This window comes from Neoarius graeffei, chromosome 13, assembly GCF_027579695.1.
Source record: "Neoarius graeffei isolate fNeoGra1 chromosome 13, fNeoGra1.pri, whole genome shotgun sequence".
NCBI classification, from domain to species: Eukaryota; Metazoa; Chordata; class Actinopteri; order Siluriformes; family Ariidae; genus Neoarius; species Neoarius graeffei.
In genome coordinates, this window is record NC_083581.1 from 67,442,058 (window position 1) to 67,460,860 (window position 18,803).

The 18,803-nt window shown below is 43.1% G+C and overlaps 1 protein-coding gene across 1 annotated transcript in view; it reads left to right on the forward strand.

Moving 5' to 3' along the window:
* Window positions 1–481: 481 nt before the first annotated feature.
* Window positions 482–18,803, forward strand: part of ctnnbip1 (catenin, beta interacting protein 1) — a 117,534-nt gene continuing 99,212 nt past the window's right edge. Inside the window, exon 1 of the mRNA XM_060936986.1 lies at window positions 482–629. The gene's annotated coding sequence lies outside the window, so the exon portion shown is untranslated. The remainder of the gene's footprint in view (window positions 630–18,803) is intronic.

Sequence of the window (18,803 nt, forward strand, 5' to 3'; positions counted from 1 at the left end):
TCTTAACAACTCCGCCCCCCTGCTGACGTAAGCGGTTCTTTCCTCTGGCCCAGCAAAGAGTTGGTGCTAGCCTGGGACCGGTTTTTCTGGCCCCAGAGCCAGTTCTTTGTCAGTGGAAACAGAAAACCCGGTTCCAAACTAAGCACTGGCCCCGAACCAGCCCTGGAACTGCTTTGGTGGAAAAGGGGCACCTGCCAGAACCAGGTATTAAATACCCAAAATCAAAAACGTGTACAGACACCGCCCCCTGGTGGTGAATGCATTGTAGTCCTCAGCAGAAACCAGTGGAGCACCTTTCCTTCAGTCCTCGATTCCTCTTCACATTCATTTTCCCTACCCGTATTCAGACAACTGTTGCCATAATTGGTTGATTCTGTATAGTTACGTCGGACAGTGTCCAATCAGCACACAGCTCATGAATACGAACTCCTGGCTGATCCTAGCGCAATGGGCGTGGCCTTCCTGAAAACGGGTGCGAAAACACACCGTCTCCGTTCCTTCTTTGGCTCCACTCGCAGCTCCTGTCGATTTGTCGGGGATGTGACCCCGGAACAGGACGCTTCCTGAGAAAGAGCAGTATTTAAGTACAACAGAAACAAGGAAAAAAAACAAATCCTGGACCAGGAGAGGTAAGTGAGAAAAGTTGGATTGTGCTAGCAATGTGTTAGGATTGAGGATTCTGTTAGCTTAGCTTAGCTTAGCTAGCGGTAGTAGTGAGTGTATGGGAACTTCATTGAAGGCTTTGTTAGAAACCACAGTGCCTGAGCTCGCTTCATGGGTTCATGAAAACACTGCACAGTGGGCTTTTATTTGATTTTCACAGGTAAATAAAATCTCTAAGAAAGCACAGTGTCGAATGAGTGCCATGATGTTTAACTGTATATCTTTTATTTCAAGGGAAAAGCTTGTGTTTGGATGGCAGAGTGAAGAGCTCTTTATCCAGATCCTCAGTCTTCAGCACTGAGACTCCTCACTTTTTTAGTTTTTATCTCATTATTGTTAGACATTTTAATCAGCACAGCTGGACTGGAGCTTTCTGATGAATCTGATCTCCTTTGTGAACATTCAGCTCAGCCTTGACTCTTTGTTTTTATCCAGGTTTGGTTGGGTTTGATCTGATCACTGCTTGGTTCCTCACAAGAGCTCAGGGAACATTACACTGGATATACAGCCATGACTCAGAAGAATGGTGTGGAATATTAATTGATCAGGAATGTCATGGCTTAATGCAACATTTCGCGAGTCTCAGCACAGTGCCTGAGTCTATTTTTGTGTCCCCACACCCTCGAACCCATTGTACATGTGAACACAACTGCCACATTATGGTTCTGGTTCACATTCGGATAGGAAGGAAAGATCTTGGCTGCAGGACCTGTTCAGGATACCTGATACTGATGGTGGGGAAAGTTTTTTGGGGTTGACTAAGCAGACTGAATGAGTCATATGTGCACTTAAAGTTAGACGGCCTTTCGATTTCATAAAATCGGTGAAGTTTAGTTCTGTCCGAAATTGAAATTTGGTCATTGTGATATACAGTGGTGCTTGAAAGTTTGTGAACCTTTTAGAATTTTTCTATAGTTCTGCATAAATATGACCTAAAACATCATCAGATTTTCACACAAGTCCTAAAAGTAGATAAAGAGAACCCAGTTAAACAAATGAGACAAAAATATATTATGCTTGGTCATTTTATTTATTGAGGAAAATGATCCAATATTACATATCTGTGAGTGGCAAAAGTATGTGAACCTCTAGGATTGGCAGTTAATTTGAAGGTGAAATTAGAGTCAGGTGTTTTCAATCAATGGGATGACAATCAGGTGCGAGTGGGCACCCTGTTTTATTTAAAGAACAGGGATCTACCAAAGTCTGATCTTCACAATACGTGTTTGTGGAAGTGTATCTCATGGTATGAACAAAGGAGATTTGTGAGGACCTCAGAAAAAGCGTTGTTGATGCTCATCAGGCTGGAAAATGTTACAAAACCATCTCTAAAGAGTTTGGACTCCACCAATCCACAGTCAGACAGATTGTGTACAAATGGAGGAAATTCAAGACCATTGTTACCCTCCCCAGGAGTGGTCGACCAACAAAGATCACTCCAAGAGCAAGGCGTGTAATAGTCGGCGAGGTCACAAAGGACCCCAGGGTAACTTCTAAGTAACTGAAGGCCTCTCTCACATTGGCTAATGTTAATGTTCATGAGTCCACCATCAGGAGAACACTGAACAACAATGGTGTGCATGGCAGGGTTGCAAGGAGAAAGCCACTGCTCTCCAAAAAGAACATTGCTGCTCGTCTGGAGTTTGCTAAAGATCACGTGGACAAGCCAGAAGCCTATTGGAAAAATGTTTTGTGGACGGATGAGACCAAAATACAACTTTTTGGTTGAAATGAGAAGCGTTATGTTTGGAGAAAGGAAGACCCTGAACTCCAGCATAAGAACCTTATCCAATCTGTGAAACATGGTGGTGGTAGTATCATGGTTTGGGCCTGTTTTGCTGCATCTGGGCCAGGACGGCTTGCCATCATTGACGGAACAATGAATTCTGAATTATACCAGCGGATTCTAAAGGAAAATGTCAGGACATCTGTCCATGAACTGAATCTTAAGAGAAGGTGGGTCATGCAGCAAGACAACGACCCTAAGCACACAAGTCGTTCTACCAAAGAATGGTTAAAGAAGAATAAAGTTAATGTTTTGGAATGGCCAAGTCAAAGTCCTGACCTTAATCCAGTCAAAATGTTGTGGAAGGACCTGAAGCGAGCAGTTCATGTGAGGAAACCCACCAACATCCCAGAGATGAAGCTGTTCTGTATGGAGGAACGGGCTAAAATTCCTCCAAGCCGGTGTGCAGGACTGATCAACAGTTACCGCAAACGTTTAGTTGCAGTTATTGCTGCACAAGGGGGTCACACCAGATACTGAAAGCAAAGGTTCACATACTTTTGCCCCTCACAGATATGTAATATTGGATCATTTTCCTCAATAAATAAATGACCAAGTACCTATAATATTTTTGTCTCATTTGTTTAACTGGGTTCTCTTTATCTTCTTTTAGGACTTGTGTGAAAATCTGATGATGTTTTAGGTCATATTTAAGCAGAAATCTAAAAAAATTCTAAAGGGTTCACAAACTTTCAAGCACCACTGTATGTTTATTTCTGTAATATCTCGCAAAATATCAGGCTATTATGTGGCTGGGAAATTATTTAATTTGAGGGGATTCCTGAGCAAATAATATGCATGAAATCCAGGGTTCTCCACTTTTTTCTAAAATAAAAGGTGGCGGGGGCCCGGTGGGGGACGGGGCCACGTCCCCCTGAAGTTCTTGGGCTTTTTTGACAGTGAAACTGGCCAGTAAATGGATAGGAAATGCTAAATCATTGTTAAAATCATTTTACAAAAAATGAAAACATTCTTACTGTACATATCATCTTTATTGTCCATGTGAGACTCATTTGACATTTCAGTTGAGACATCTCTGAATTAATTATATTTTTTTCTGTGTGAAAAATAAATGACTTCCATGCATAAACAAAATACCCAATTACAATAAATGCATACATTTTTTTACAATATACAATGTTAATTGGGTGAAACCACTACAATCCATGCACGAGCTGGTGCGCGTGCCCGAGACTGGCACTACAAAGCCACCCCGGCCTCCATAGTTCGGGTCCTTTGACCCAGGAACCCGGAAGTCTTTCAGTAAACACACACAGTGAAGCAACGGGAAAATGCAGCTCTCACCTACGCAATCACAGATACATAAAATAAAAGACCTGAACTTAACTAACGTGTGTGTGTGTGTGTGTGCTGTTATATGATTACTGTAACTGTGTGTGGTCAGAAAAGACGATTAGATAAGTGTAACTGTTGCACAATAACGCCACAAACACCCGCAAAGTTATTTAGCTGCTGGCTAGCTGCTGCTTGTCGCTTCCAACGTTACTATAGGTCAGTATAGTGTAATGTGGTGCGGTGTAGTGTAACGCAGGGATAGACCCATATGCATTTGTTTAATAGTCTTCTGTGTGTTAAATAATTGCAAAATTATAATAAAGTGAGGGGCGGCACGGTGGTGTAGTGGTTAGCGCTGTTGCCTCACAGCAAGAAGGTCCGGATTCGAGCCCCGTGGCCGGCGAGGGCCTTTCTGTGCAGAGTTTGCATGTTCTCCCCGTGTCCGCGTGGGTTTCCTCCGGGTGCTCCGGTTTCCCCCACAGTCCAAAGACATGCAGGTTAGGTTAACTGGTGACTCTAATGCCGCTTTTCCGCTACCAATGCGGCTGAGTTGGGCTGAGCCGTGCCGTGCTGAGTCGAGCTTAGTGGGGCTGTTGGAGTTGCATTTCGACTACAACCGCGCTGAACCGTGCTGGCTGGAAGTGGGTGGACACATTGGGTGGAGTTAGCGAAAGTGGGTGGACATCACGTGATGTCGTTAGGCGGTGCAAACAGTGACATCAGTGACCTTTTAAGCGGTAGTCTCACGACCCGGATAGTAAACAATAAACATGGAGGACATGGAGTCATTAGTGTTGCTGGTCTTGGTGCTGCGGCTTGTTGTCACCGACAACGCCAACAGATACTGGCAAGAGCGTATAGATGAGGCGAGGCGCATAAGGCTTCAGAAATTCTCGTAATTCGTAATTCTTCTTCTTCCGGGTTTACGGTGTTTACAGATCCCAGCGTGCTCGCGGGGCGTGTGTGGGCATGTGAGGACACTCCTCCTCACCAATCAGTGCACAGGGGAGTGTCTCCTCACGCCCCTAGCCCCACTTGGCTCGGTTTGGCTCACTTCAGCCCCACTCCAAAACCGTGCAAGTTTTGGGTGCTGAGCAGGGCTGAAGCGAGCTGAGTCGTGCTGCTCTGAGGTAGTCGAAACGCGAGCCGTGTCGGGCTGAAGTGAGCTGAAAAAGGGTAGTGGAAAAGGGCCATAAATTGACCGTAGGTGTGAATGTGAGTGTGAATGGTTGTCTGTGTCAGCCCTGTGATGACCTGGCGACTTGTCCAGGGTGTACCCCGCCTTTCGCCCGTAGTCAGCTGGGATAGGCTCCAGCTTGCCTGCGACCCTGCAGAACAGGATAAAGTGGCTACAGATAATGAGATGAGGGTGAGATAATAAAGCGAATACCTGACGATTTATTTGGTGTACACTGATAAAGTTGCCTTTTTTTTTTTGTCCAAGGGAAGGGTGGCAGGCCAGAATTATAACGTACCACTTTAAAAGCGCCTGTGGAGAACACTGAAATCGCTCACTTCGTGCAGTCAAACAGACCGAGAAATTCCGTGTCTATGCACATGCGCAGGTTTACCTTCTTTTTCTTTTAAAGGAGAACTGAAGGCAAATTTTTTTTAATCAAAATTCTATTTATCTCATTTTATTAAATATCGGAATGCATTTCTGATCGCTATTTTGTCGCTGCTATAGCAAGTTATGAGTGTTTGAAATATGCTCTGTAATACATCAGTCTATATGTCAAAGCGATGGCCGTAAACGAGATTCGTCGAGACCTGTGCGAGACATCGTAGGACGGAAGTAAAGCGTACAGTGGGAATCAAAGCGACCAACATCTGCCAACGTTGTCAAAAGACGCGCGCGCCCTCTTTCGAATGCTGATGTAATCAAGCCGGAAGTTTTGTTTGTTTTGATAGCAATCAGGAAAGTTTGATAAAAGTAGGCAGTAATCGTCATTTAAACTCGTTTTTGTGCAAGATTTCGTTTGGAAAACAGTTTTCAAAATGGCGGCACTGACACCTGGCTGACGCTTGACGTTTCGAAGTCTCGCACAAGTCTCGTGAAGATCGCGCGGATAAGCGACGCCTGCCGTGGACCAAACGAACATGGCTATAAACCAAATATGCCGATAAGTATAAAATTTAATTGCAATTAGTTGCCAATACGAGTCACGATATAAGGTTACTAAAACCGAAAACGTAACTGAATAACACATTAATTAAGAAATAAAGCAAGTTTAAAAATGACTTCAGTTCTCCTTTAAACATATGAGCTAATTTTGATCAGCAAGCAAACGCTTACAGTTTTGCTACAACGGCTGAGGACTACAATTGCCATGATAGCTTTAGGACTGCAGTTGTCATGAACAGTCTTGCAGTCAAGTCTCCGTCAGTGAACAGTTGATAACTTCAACAAAATAGACGTCATGCTAAAACTATAATGAATTTCCTGGTTACAGAGTTGTACTGACTATAGGACACACTTATGGAAATTAGTTATTTATCATCATGCGGCCTGTTTTCACCTGGATGAGGATGGGTTCCCATTTAAAGCAAGCTCTCCGTCAGTATGGCATTAATTATACTTGTATAAATACGTCAGACCCCATTCAATATCGGATACATTATGTCACCGTCAAGCAAAAACTTTTCTTTAAAGACTTCTTTTTTCTTGAAGGGGAGCAAGGTTGTATCGTTCTCCACAGGCTGTGCTGACATGATGATCATGATTGTTTTTTGCTCTTTCGAAATCGCAATCGCTTATCGTGATTTTGCTCCTAATTGTAATCTTGAACGAAGTCATTTTGTGCACTTGATCATACCATCATTTGAAAAGAATATTAAGTTATTCCACGAAATCGAGTTGTACGTGAGCTGATAGCTGACGAGGTGGTGTTTACATTAGACCGTATCCGTATCGTTTTCGTTGCGGATGCACTGTCCGTGCACATTAAAACGCCGGGAAACGACTCCACAGGTGGAACAGTTTGAATCCGCCAGGGCCCACGTATTCAACCCAGTACGTATCTGATCCGGTGCTGTGTAAACATTGAGGAACGAGGATACGCAGTGCTGAGCTCTAGCTGACGTCGTCATTGGACAACGTCACTGTGACATCCACCTTCCTGATTCGCTGGCGTTGGTCATGCCATGTTGGTCATGTGACGCGACTGCTGAAAAACCTTCTCCTCTTTAGTCCCAATGACACGGCATCCCTGATTTCCATAAAGAACTTTAAATTTTGATTCTTATGCTCTCTCACACTCTCTCGCTCGCTTGCTCTCTCTTTCTCTCTCTATCTCCTCTCTCTCTCACTCGCTCACTCAATCTCTCACACACTTTATGTGCTTGCAAGTGGTGAGTGACTTGCGCATGCCCGATATGCACTGGGATCATGTGACGTGCCGTCTAATTAGTCATGTGATTAGCGTATCCGTGTATTGGCGTTGCTGTGTGCACGGGGAACGGTTTTGTTGCGGCCACAGAAATAGTGTGTACGCGAATCATTTTAAAAACGTTAATCTGATGATCCGCTGATTCGAAATAATGTAAACAGGGCCTAAGCCATGTACAACGAGGTTGAGTGGAATAACTGTTTTATTATAGGCACATTCAATGCATTTTGAGAAACTGAGCATTTTTATCTTTATTTTTTGCAAAATTGATAACTCTTTGTACCAAATAGCCAACAAGTTCATTTCCGCTGAGGCGGACTTCTTAAAAACCTACCGATGGCTGCATGAATTGACTTTAGTGATTTTTTTTTTGTAGAAAGTGCTGTTGTGCCGAGGTATAGAATAGCTTTAGACATTTGTTTAATTCTTCCTTGGACATTTTCAGTTATGTAATTTTCTTCTTTGAGCTTTTCCACCTAAAAAAAAATTCAACAAATTTTAGTGCTTAAAGCTAGACGGCCTTTCGATTTCATAAAATCGGTGAAATTTAGTTCCGTCTGAAATTTGGTCATTGTGATATGTTTATTTCTGTAATATCTAAAAAATAAAAAATAAAAATATCGGGCCATTCTGTGGCTGGGAAGTTATTTAATTTGAGGGGATTCCCGAGCAAATAATGTGCATGAAATCGCTCACTTTGCGCAGTCAAGCAGAGGAAATCCGTGTGTGCACGCATGCGCAGGTTTCCCTTTGAGCGTGCACTGACAGTTCCATCGTTCTGTCGCTAAACGAACAGCTGATCACACCGAGGTGCTCGCTGACCGCCGATATTTATTAGTTTGGTCCTGCGTTTCCTTTCCTTCGTATATAACATAACGTCTTTTCTTCTCACTTTCTTTCCGTTACTGTAGTCGGTCTTTCACGTTTCATTCGCACACTCACGTCCTCCATTTTTCTCTCCTGTTTCAAATTTGTATCCCACAATGCCTTGCGCGAACGGGGAAAGCCCACCACGTCATGCATGACGTAGTATCTTGAATCGGGTCATGGTGAAGCAGGAAAAAATAGCGGAGAATTTACGGCCACGTGGCCCTAAATCCATTAGTTGTTTGATTTAAAAAAAAAAACGAATAAAATTGAAGTCTGTGATTCAAATTTGATAGCTTTCGGCCCATTAAACAAAAATCATTGGGTGTCGGGGAAAATTCTTTCTATGACCTACACTTGAAATATCTGAAAGGCAGTACAGCTTTAAAGATGAAGAATGTAAACAAACTGGTGAAATGACAGGAGCAATTTGTGAAAAATGCTATAATAATAATAATTATTATTATTATTATTTTTGGAAAAAAAAAAGATCTTACCATCAAATACTTCCATTCCATATTTTGTTGCTTTTTTTTTTCCACATAGAGTTTTTATTTCATCCTCGGTTGGTTCAGCAACACGCTCTGCCATTTTTGTTTTTCTCTACTCACAGTATATGAGCTGATAGCCTAGTAGTAGAGTAGCCAATCAGAGCACGCGATTGCTCATATCTAGTGATTGTAGATAGAATAAAATTCATTAGTCTTGGTGCATGAGGGTCCTCAGTTCGAACCTGACCCCAGGTTACCGCCAGCGTGCAGTTTCTGTGCATGGTTTCCTTTTGTTCCTGGGCTTTTCCAGTTTTCTTTCACTAAACAAAACACTTTGCGAGGTGCTTTGGTGAATGGAATGGAATGGAAGTATTCTCACCTCACACCAAGTGCTCCTGGGACAGGCTCTGTATCCACCACGATGTAAATATAAACACGGATAGATTTATAATAAGTAAATATGACTTTACAGTATCCATCCGGATAGACAGTTCTAACATAACACATGAACGGACAGCTTGTGATTTACCACATCATTTATCAGTCTAGGCAGCACGGTGGTGTAGTGGTTAGCGCTGTCGCCTCACAGCAAGAAGGTCCGGGTTCAAGCCCCGTGGCCGGCGAGGGCCTTTCTGTGCGGAGTTTGCATGTTCTCCCCGTGTCCGCGTGGGTTTCCTCCGGGTGCTCCGGTTTCCCCCACAGTCCAAAGACATGCAGGTTAGGTTAACTGGTGACTCTAAATTGAGCGTAGGTGTGAATGTGAGTGTGAATGGTTGTCTGTGTCTATGTGTCAGCCCTGTGATGACCTGGCGACTTGTCCAGGGTGTACCCCGCCTTTCACCCGTAGTCAGCTGGGATAGGCTCCAGCTCGCCTGCGACCCTGTAGAACAGGATAAAGCGGCTAGAGATAATGAGATGAGATTAAAAAAAGAAATCATCGAAGGAATTGTGCAAGTCTGATGGAACCTTGTGGTTGTTGTTGGCTCCTTCGATCTCGAAAGATCATGGTGATCTGTGCCAGGGGTCATCCATCAGTTTTCGAGTTGCAGCGCCTAGTATGACTGTATAGGCTGATGCGTGAGCCACACGGTCTGCTGCAGGTGAAGTTGCTTGGTCGGGTGTCTGTTGGTGCCGACTGCAGTCTCCGCTGTCGTCGGAGCCTCCTCTCCCCCCACCAGGTCTCTCTCCTTTCCTTGGCTTCCCCAACGACGGCCTTGGTGGTGGACCGCCAGCCGGCGCGGTCTGAGGCCGCCGTCTGCAGGGTTGAAGCCGCCTGCCCTCAGGTCACGCTTGCACACGTCCTTGTAGCATAGTGCGGGTCGTCCTGTGGGTCTGGAGCCTGTGGCCAGCTCACCATACACAAAAACTTTTTTTTTTAAAAATGCATCAAAATACCGATCAAAGTCTTGATCTCAAGATTTATAAAGACCATCGATCTGATTTTATTTTCCTTCTCATGTCAGAATCCAGGATTTGAATTTGTACTCGCTTATTTTGTGTCGCGCGCTGTAGCAGATAGTTTTGAACATGACATTATTTATTTACTATGGGTGCGATACAGTATTATTAACAGAAGTCCTACACAGATTTGAATGGAGCTCCCTCCGGTTTAGGACTTGGCTCCGGGTTCCAAATCTGGGGCAGGTGGAGCTCTGGCACCGCTCAGCATCCCTAGGGGTGATGATCAGCTGTCTTTGTGCAGCAGGCTTAGGCAAGGCTCAAACCCCCTGCCATGCTCCAACATGCTTTGTATGCTGTGCCTTGAACTTCTTGCAGTGAAGCTCAAACCCCTTTAGTTTCTCCCAGACAGACACACAGCTACTACATGGTCATGACCTGGCACGCTGATTATAGATTAATGTATTTACACTATGTGATTAACCTTTCCCCTGTTCCCTAAAATCTGTTATTTTGCCTCAGTCGAGGTAAGAAGAAAACACTTGCGGGCATTCTGTTACAGGAAAATAATATAATGCAGCATGATGCAAAGCAGAGTTACGGTTAACACCCTGAAGTGGATTATTTTTGTCCGACTGTCCGGGACAACCAACCCTGTGTCTGAAACCACTCACTCGTTCACTACTCCCTACTCACGATATAGGGAATTACTATATAGAGGACTAATATAGTGAGCTCGTTGGTAAAATGGGGAAAAAACAAAACACTTTCGGACGCTAGTCCGTCATGCTGTTGTTTCCGTCATTACTGTCGCATAATTAAAGGGGAACTGAACTCATTTTTAAACTTGCTTTATTTCTGAATTAACGTGTTATTCAATTACGTTTTCGGTTTTAGTAACATCATATCGTGACTCGTATTGGCATATTATATTACACTTATCGGCCTTTTCGGTTTTTAGCCATGCTGAATGTAGTTCGTATGGTCCACGGCAGGCATCGCTTGTCCGCGCGATCTTTGCGAGACTTCAAACGTGAAGTGTCAGCGCCGCCATTTTGGAAACTGTTTACACAGCGGCCAGATCGCTATATCATTCCAATTTAGATTAATTTTGAGATTTGCCAGCTTCATCAGTGATGGAGATTATTCCGTACGACTTCGAACCAACGTGGAGTAGAGAAGAGTTGGAAAGACGGCAGGATAAGGACTCGTCCGTCGCGCTGGTAGTTACGTCGTTACTGTCGCACAATTAAAACATGCCAGATCAGGCGGCTGGTGGGTTTTCAAAATAATAAATACATGCATGTATTTTTGTGATAAATACATATTATACTGAGCGCATTTCCCACATAATCCTCACTAAGGCTTCGGACAGCACTACAAAACGGCGTCTCCACTATATAAAGCCCTATATAGTGAGTAGGGAGCGATTTCGGACACGGAAAACTTCCGGCTTGATTCCGTCAGCATTCGAAAGAGGGCGCGTGCGTCTTTTGACAACGTTGGCAGATGTCAGTCACTTTGAGTTCCGCTGTATGTTTTACTTCCATCCTACGATGTCTCGCACAGGTCTCAACGAATCTCGTTTACGGCCATTGCTTTGAAATATGGACTGAAATATTCATCTCATCTCGTTATCTCTAGCCGCTTTATCCTGTTCTACAGGGTCGCAGGCAAGCTGGAGCCTATCCCAGCTGACTACGGGCGAAAGGCGGGGTACACCCTGGACAAGTCGCCAGGTCATCACAGGGCTAACACATAGACACAGACAACCATTCACACTCACATTCACACCTACGCTCAATTTAGAGTCACCAGTTAACCTAATCTGCATGTCTTTGGACTGTGGGGGAAACCGGAGCACCCGGAGGAAACCCACGCGGACACGGGGAGAACATGCAAACTCCGCACAGAAAGGCCCTCGCCGGCCGCTGGGCTCGAACCCAAGACCTTCTTGCTGTGAGGCGACAGCACTAACCACTACACCACCGTGCCGCCCTAAAATGAGAAATAGAATTTTGAAAATAAAAAATTTGCCTTCAGTTCCCCTTTAAAACGTGCCAGATCAGTTGGCTGGTGGGTTTTGAAAATAATAAAAACATGCATGTACAGTATTTGTGATAAATCCATATTATACTGAGCGTATTTCCCATATTAATAAATACAGAGTACTTTGTGTCTGCTGCATCTTTCAGTTCTTTTAAATCAAGGTTGAATACTTTCTTCTTTGCCGCTGCCTGTTATTAAATCAAATTTGAGGCTTTTATAAAGTTTTCGCTAGTTATTACCTCCGCCAAGGAGGTTATGTTTTCGGTAGCGTTTGTTTGTTTGTTGGTTTGTCTGTTAGCAACATTACGGAAAAAGTAGTGAGCGGATTACTCTGAAATTTTTTCCAGAGGTGTGACTGGGCACAAGTAACAATCCATTAAATTTTGGCGGTGATCCGGATCACCTTCTGTATCCTGGAATTTTTTTTAAAGGATTAATATTTTTCCCGTTGAAATGAATGGACACGTGACGCAAAAAACAGATTTTTCCTTCTGTAGGCCAAACCGTAAGGTGTAAAGTCATGAAACTTGGTACACTGATAGAGGAGTGGACCCTGATTGATTTCATCAAGTTTCATGTTGGTACGTCTCACGCTCTAACGCCACCAACTGATCACAGTCTTACATGCTTTCATGCACGTAACTTTTGATCCATATGTCAGATTTTCATAAGTCTCATGCCGTTGGAATCCTTGGAGCTAGACGATTCCAACGCACCCTATGACGTCGTTCTCCACCTAATTAGATTTTCCGCCATTTTGAATTTTGTCCAAAGTGAAGGTAGAGTGACCCTGGCCGCATGTTTTGTCCGATCATCACGAAACTTGGCACACATGATATCCAGTCCATGCCTAATGAAGCATATTCGTTTCGCTCTCGTACGTCGAAGCATTCGCCTGTGGCAGCCAATCAAAATCGATGGCGAAGCCACCAAACAGGAAGTGAGCTCATATCACGGAAACGCTTTGACATATCAAGACCATATTTAGTGGCATGACTTTGGACACCATCCAAACTACCCTCATCAAATATGGTGTCATTTGGCCACTAGGGGGCGTCACAATTAGCAAAAACTTATTTTTGCTCATATCTCAGAAACGCTTTGACGTATCAAGACCATATTTGTTGAGATGACTTTCGGCACCAGTCATGTACCCTCATCATATTTGGTGTCATTTAGCCACTAGGGGGCGCCACAATGAGCAAAAACGTGTTTTGGGTCACATCTCTTTACGGATTTAGAATTACATCTAAGTTTTCATGTTAGTGATGCTCTGGGATGTCCCTGTAAAGAACCTTGCCAGCCTGTCCTCTCCGTATGAGAATCCACCTTGTGTCTTGGCCAAACGTTCGCGTGTTGACACAAAACTTGTCGTGTGGGTGTGCGGTCGCCTCTCTTGCTGGGTCGCCATGGCGGCGCACCTGAGCAAGCACACTTTCGCATTTTCTCCGGAAATGCATTCTAGTTATTACCTCCGCCAAGGAGGTTATGTTTTCGGTAGCGTTGGTTTGTTTGTTACCTCCGCCAAGGAGGTTCTGTTTTCGGTAGTGTTTTGTTTGTTTGTTTGTTTGTTTGTCTGTTAGCAGCATTACTGAAAAAGTAATGAACGGATTGCTCTGAAATTTTTTCCAGAGGTGTGATTGGGCACAAGTAACAATCCATTAAATTTTGGCGGTGATCCGGATCACCTTCTGGATCCTGGAATTTTTTTAAAGGATTCTTGGTGGAGGTCTGCGCTCTCCGAGTGCTTTTCTAGTTTGCACTACGGCAGCCGTTTTGGTTTGCTAGATCATCAGCTGTTTTACCGGAAGCGAAATCGCTAAGAAAGGTCACGTGACTGAAATCCAAGATTACCTCTCTACCCAGAATTGCACTTGTATACCTGTCTTTCTGTCTGTCTGTCTGTCTGTCTAGTTTTAATTTGCTCCCTGCCCCCTTTTTACTATCCTTGCTGGGAATCAACCTCAGGACCTTCTGCTTTGAAATCCACCACTTTGCCATTACAGCATGGAGGATTCAGTTGAAACAAAGAAATGAAACTATTGCACTAGATTACTCAACTCCAACCCTAAATCCGAATTCACCTGGGTGAATCTAGAGTCATTTGATTTCAAAACTCACCTGTAACACACATTTTCCTACAGTTGAAATTCATAGTATTTCTGTAGTTTGTAGATAGTAGATTTTATCTTTTTAATAAATAGGGGCTACGTCACAATTGGAACGACAGTTCTGGGGGTGGGTTTCTCAAAAGCATCGTAGCACAAAGATCATCGTTAAATGGTAGCGCGAGCATCGCAGTGAACACTCTCTCTCCTAGTTAAGATGCTCTTAGCATTAAAGGGGAACCAAAGTTATTTTTGAACTTGTTTTATTTCTTAATTAACGTGTTATTCAATTACGTTTTCGGTTTTAGTAACCTTATATCGTGACTCGTATTGGCAACTAATTGTAATTAAATATTATACTTATTGGCCTATTCGGGTTTTTAGCCGTGTTGAATTAAGATTGTTTGGTCCACGGCAGGCGTCGCTTATTTGCACGATCTTCGTGAGACTTGTGCGAGACTTCGAAACGTGAAGCGTCAGCCAGGTGTCAGTGCCGCCATTTTGAAAACTGTTTTCCAAACAAAATATTGCACAAAAACGAATTTAAATGACGATTACTGCCTACTTTTTTCAAACTTTCCTGATTGCTACCAAAACAAACAAAACTTCCGGCTTGTCAGCATTCGAAAGAGGGCGCGTGTGTCTTTTGACTACCGTGTCCGAAATTGCTTCTTATTCACTATACAGGGCACTATATAGTGGGGACGCCCTTTTGTAGTGCTGTCCGAAACCTTAGTGAGGATTATTTACACCCTATATAGTAGGGTTGGGCGGTATCCAAATTTTGATACCTTTAAACCGTCTCTGTGTTTTCCCGGGGTATACGGTATTACCGAGAAAAAAATAATATTTTGTTTCGGCCTACTGTGTAACGTGCGACTATGCCTCAAATGTGCTATTTAAAAGCAGCATAGCGAATTGTGTGCATTGTGGTATGGATTAAGCAGCAAAGCGAATTTTGTGCATTGATGAATGGATTAAGAGATATTTCAAAGCATCACGCAACTCTTCCTTCATCTTGAAAATAGCATTCAACTGTCGTTTACACATGTCTGCGTTGAAACGCCATTTGCAGCACTATTTCACCTACTCCATCAAAAAAAAAGTACACGATGAGCAGGATCATACCCTTTCAAGCATGGGAAATAAAAAAAGAAAAAGAATCAACCAACACCCAAGTCCGTTTAGACTGCGCGATAAACCATATTCTTCAGCGCAAATGAGGCGAACCTAATTCAAATGCGTGATAGCTGCACAAGGCAAAATCATATGGGCCCACGTCATGCCATGGCGGGGAAATTAATAATCAAATGGCCTTACCTTGCTTAAAACGTTGTCTTGATCACATAACTCCTTACAATTATTCCACTTAAATCCATACGGTTTAACACACCCAACAAAGATAGCAAGCGCATTGCTAATTCCCACCAGAAACCTAACAGTTTACGCTACGATGTTTTCTTCCGTTTCTTCAGTAGATGACATTTCAAACGTTTATTACCCACATCCCAAATGTCATACGTTATATTATTTTACCTTGTTGTTACTCATGTAACCTACTCAAAACACAACTCATTGGAGAGATCTCGTGGAAGTGGAGTACCCCAGGCTATGGTGTGCCTTAGGGGACATATTAGATTTTTCGTTTGGTTTGAAACCAAAATACTGCCACACTGCCGATGTTGTATTTTTTTTTTTGCCACTAACTCGTTATCTTGACTTGCCATCTTTCAACCGCGGTCTCAGTCTCTCTTTTTTTTTTTTAGATAGGACAGTATAGAGAGACAGGAAATGAGCGGGGGAGAGAGAGACGGGATCGGGAAATAACCTCGGGTCGGAATCGAACCTTGGTCCCCGGATTTATGGTACGGTGCCTTAGCCATCTGAGCCATGACACCCCCGGTCTCAGTCTCTTGCGAAGCTTTCTGTCAGACTCCAAAATGTCACGCAGGGTAGCCATGGTAACGACATAAACAACCCTGCACGCGATGAAAACTTCTTTAGGAAATTGATAGAATTAGTGAAAATACGATCACACAGTTATTCGGGATGATCTTCAATTTATTATTTTATATTATGACCTCATGTACTCCATATTTATTTAGATATTATATATTTTTTTTAAATGACGGTAATGAGACCGATACCGTTGGTACTTTTGGATACCTCGGGATACCTTCTTACCGTAATACCGCCCAACCCTACTATATAGTGCACTCAAAGTATCCCACAATGCATCACGAAAACAAGTGTACAACGATGGTCACTAACCAAAGCAATATATCCCATCATGCATTGTGGTCGCACTGAAAGAAATCAAATCAAACGTCTCAAATTTGATTTAATAAAAGGCAGTGGCAAAGAAGAAAGTATTCAGCCTTGATTTAAAAGAACTGAAAGATGCAGGTATTTTGTATTGATTAATGTGGGAAATGCGCTCAGTATAATATGGATTCATCACAAAAACACATGCATGTATTTTATTATTTTGAAAACCCACCAGCCGCCTGATCTGGCACGTTTTAATTGTGCAACAGTAATGACGTAAATACCAGCGCGACGGACTAGTGTCCGAAAGTGTTTTTTTTTTTCTTCTTTCCCATTTTACCAATGAGCTCACTATATAGTCCTCTGTTGCCCCTTTTCCACCAAAGCAGTTCCAGGGCTGGTTCGGGGCCAGTGCTTAGTTTGGAACCGGGTTTTCTGTTTCCACTGACAAAGAACTGGCTCTGGGGCCAGAAAAACCGGTTCCAGGCTAGCACCAACTCTCTGCTGGGCCAGAGGAAAGAACCGCTTACGTCAGCGGGGGTGGGGGGTGGAGTTGTTAAGACCAACAACAACAATAACAAGACCGCGAAAGCTCGCCATTTTTAAGCGCCGAGAAGCAGCAGCTGTACAAACGTGAAGTCATTTATTATTATTATTATTATTGTTGTTGCTGCTGCTTCTTCTGCGTTGTTTTTGCTTTGATATTCGCGCCAAGGTTTATGCAAACGTAGCGACGTAACTGACGTATACGGCGATGTAATGACGTATACAGCGACGTAATGACATGGCTTCGCTTAGCACCGCAAGCTATGGAAAAGCAAACTGGTTCTCACCTGGCTCGCAAGTTGAACGAGTTGTGAACCAGCACCAGCACTGGCCCCGAACCAGCCCTGGAACTGATTTAGTGGAAAAGGGGTACATGTAGTAATTCCCTGAGTAGGGAGTAGTGAATGAGTGAGTGATTTCGGACACAGGGTTGGTCATTTTGATTTCCGCTGTACGTTTTACTTCCGTCCTACGATGTCTCGCACAGGTCTCGACGAATCTCGTTTACGGCCATCGCTTTGACATATGGACTGATATATTACAGAGCATATTTCAAACACTCATAACTTGCTATAGCAGCGAGAAAATGGCTGTCAGAAATGCATTCCTACATTTTATAAAATGAGAGAAATAGAATTTTGCTGATAAAAAAAAATTGCCTTCAGTTCCCCTTTAAGAGGCTTTTGGGAAACCCAACCCTGTTCCTTTCCTGAAACACACTATTTAGTTGTTCTTTGTTAGGTATGCGTGATTATTTTTGGTATCCTAGTTTCTCAGTATTTTATTGTAAATTTGTGACGAAGCCATTAAACTGGTCAGTGAATGTAACTAAATAAGACCATAAAACCCACTTCAGAAAAGGATTATATTCCTTACTGGAGTATGATTGTGTTAGGAGTTAAAATTGATTTTTAACTCGTGTTTTTTTTTTTTTTTTGTACAGATCAGTAACTAAGAGCTGACAGTTGATCATCCAGCTCAATATTTTTTTTTCTTTGCATAGTGCGGCGTAACCTAGTATTTTATTCTATTTTATGATCACCAGATGTTTTAGCTGTTGTTTCTTTCCAGCACGGTCCATGTCGGCCCAGTTAGTCAGCACGGAAACTCGGTTGTTTTTAACAGTCCTTTTTGCATGAATCCTGCACAGGCCTGTTATTGAGCGTAACTGTAGCGCTCTCTCTCTCTCTCTCTCTCTCTCTTTCTCTCTCTCTCAGCCTCGGCAGTGAAATCCCAACGGCACGGGCTCACTGCAGTAGCGTTTCTATTGTTATTCATGATGAGCGCTCAAGTGCCAGACACACCGTCATGTTCTAGCATATAATAATTTTTCATTTCTCCGGTTAAAAATAACCGATTCTCATCCTGTACATTCTCAGGACTCGCACTCGTTTCTCTCTACAGCTTTTATTTCTACATAATTAGTCCTGTGCGTGAAATCAAAAGCCTCTGTAATGAATCCGTTAATGAATCAAGTCTCTGCTAAATGATTTCTTTGTAGCTCTGAATTGATTATAATGATATTTGACCCGGTGGTGTGGATTTTCTTGTGGAAAAAAAAAAAAGTGTGCTCTGTGTATTCAGTCTATTTTATATAATGCTGTAATATTTGTCATATTTAAATAGGAGTCAGACCAGGAAGTTGGAAGCGGTGCCGAACTACACCGGAAGGGAGTGTTTATGATTATTTGGCATTTGGTAAATCCGTCTACAGGGTCATGTTTCGCATGTTCCTCACGCACTGCTAACGACTCATGACCTACTTCTGAGTCGTACTTTCACCATGTGCTTCATCATTGCTGCTCAATACAGCAACCATTGTTTTCATCCTGTTCATACGAAGCAGTAGATTATAATAAAATCCCTTTCTCAAACATGCAGCAGTTCAGCTGATGCTTCTACCAGTTTGTGCTTGCTTCATATTATGACTGGGAAGTTCCCT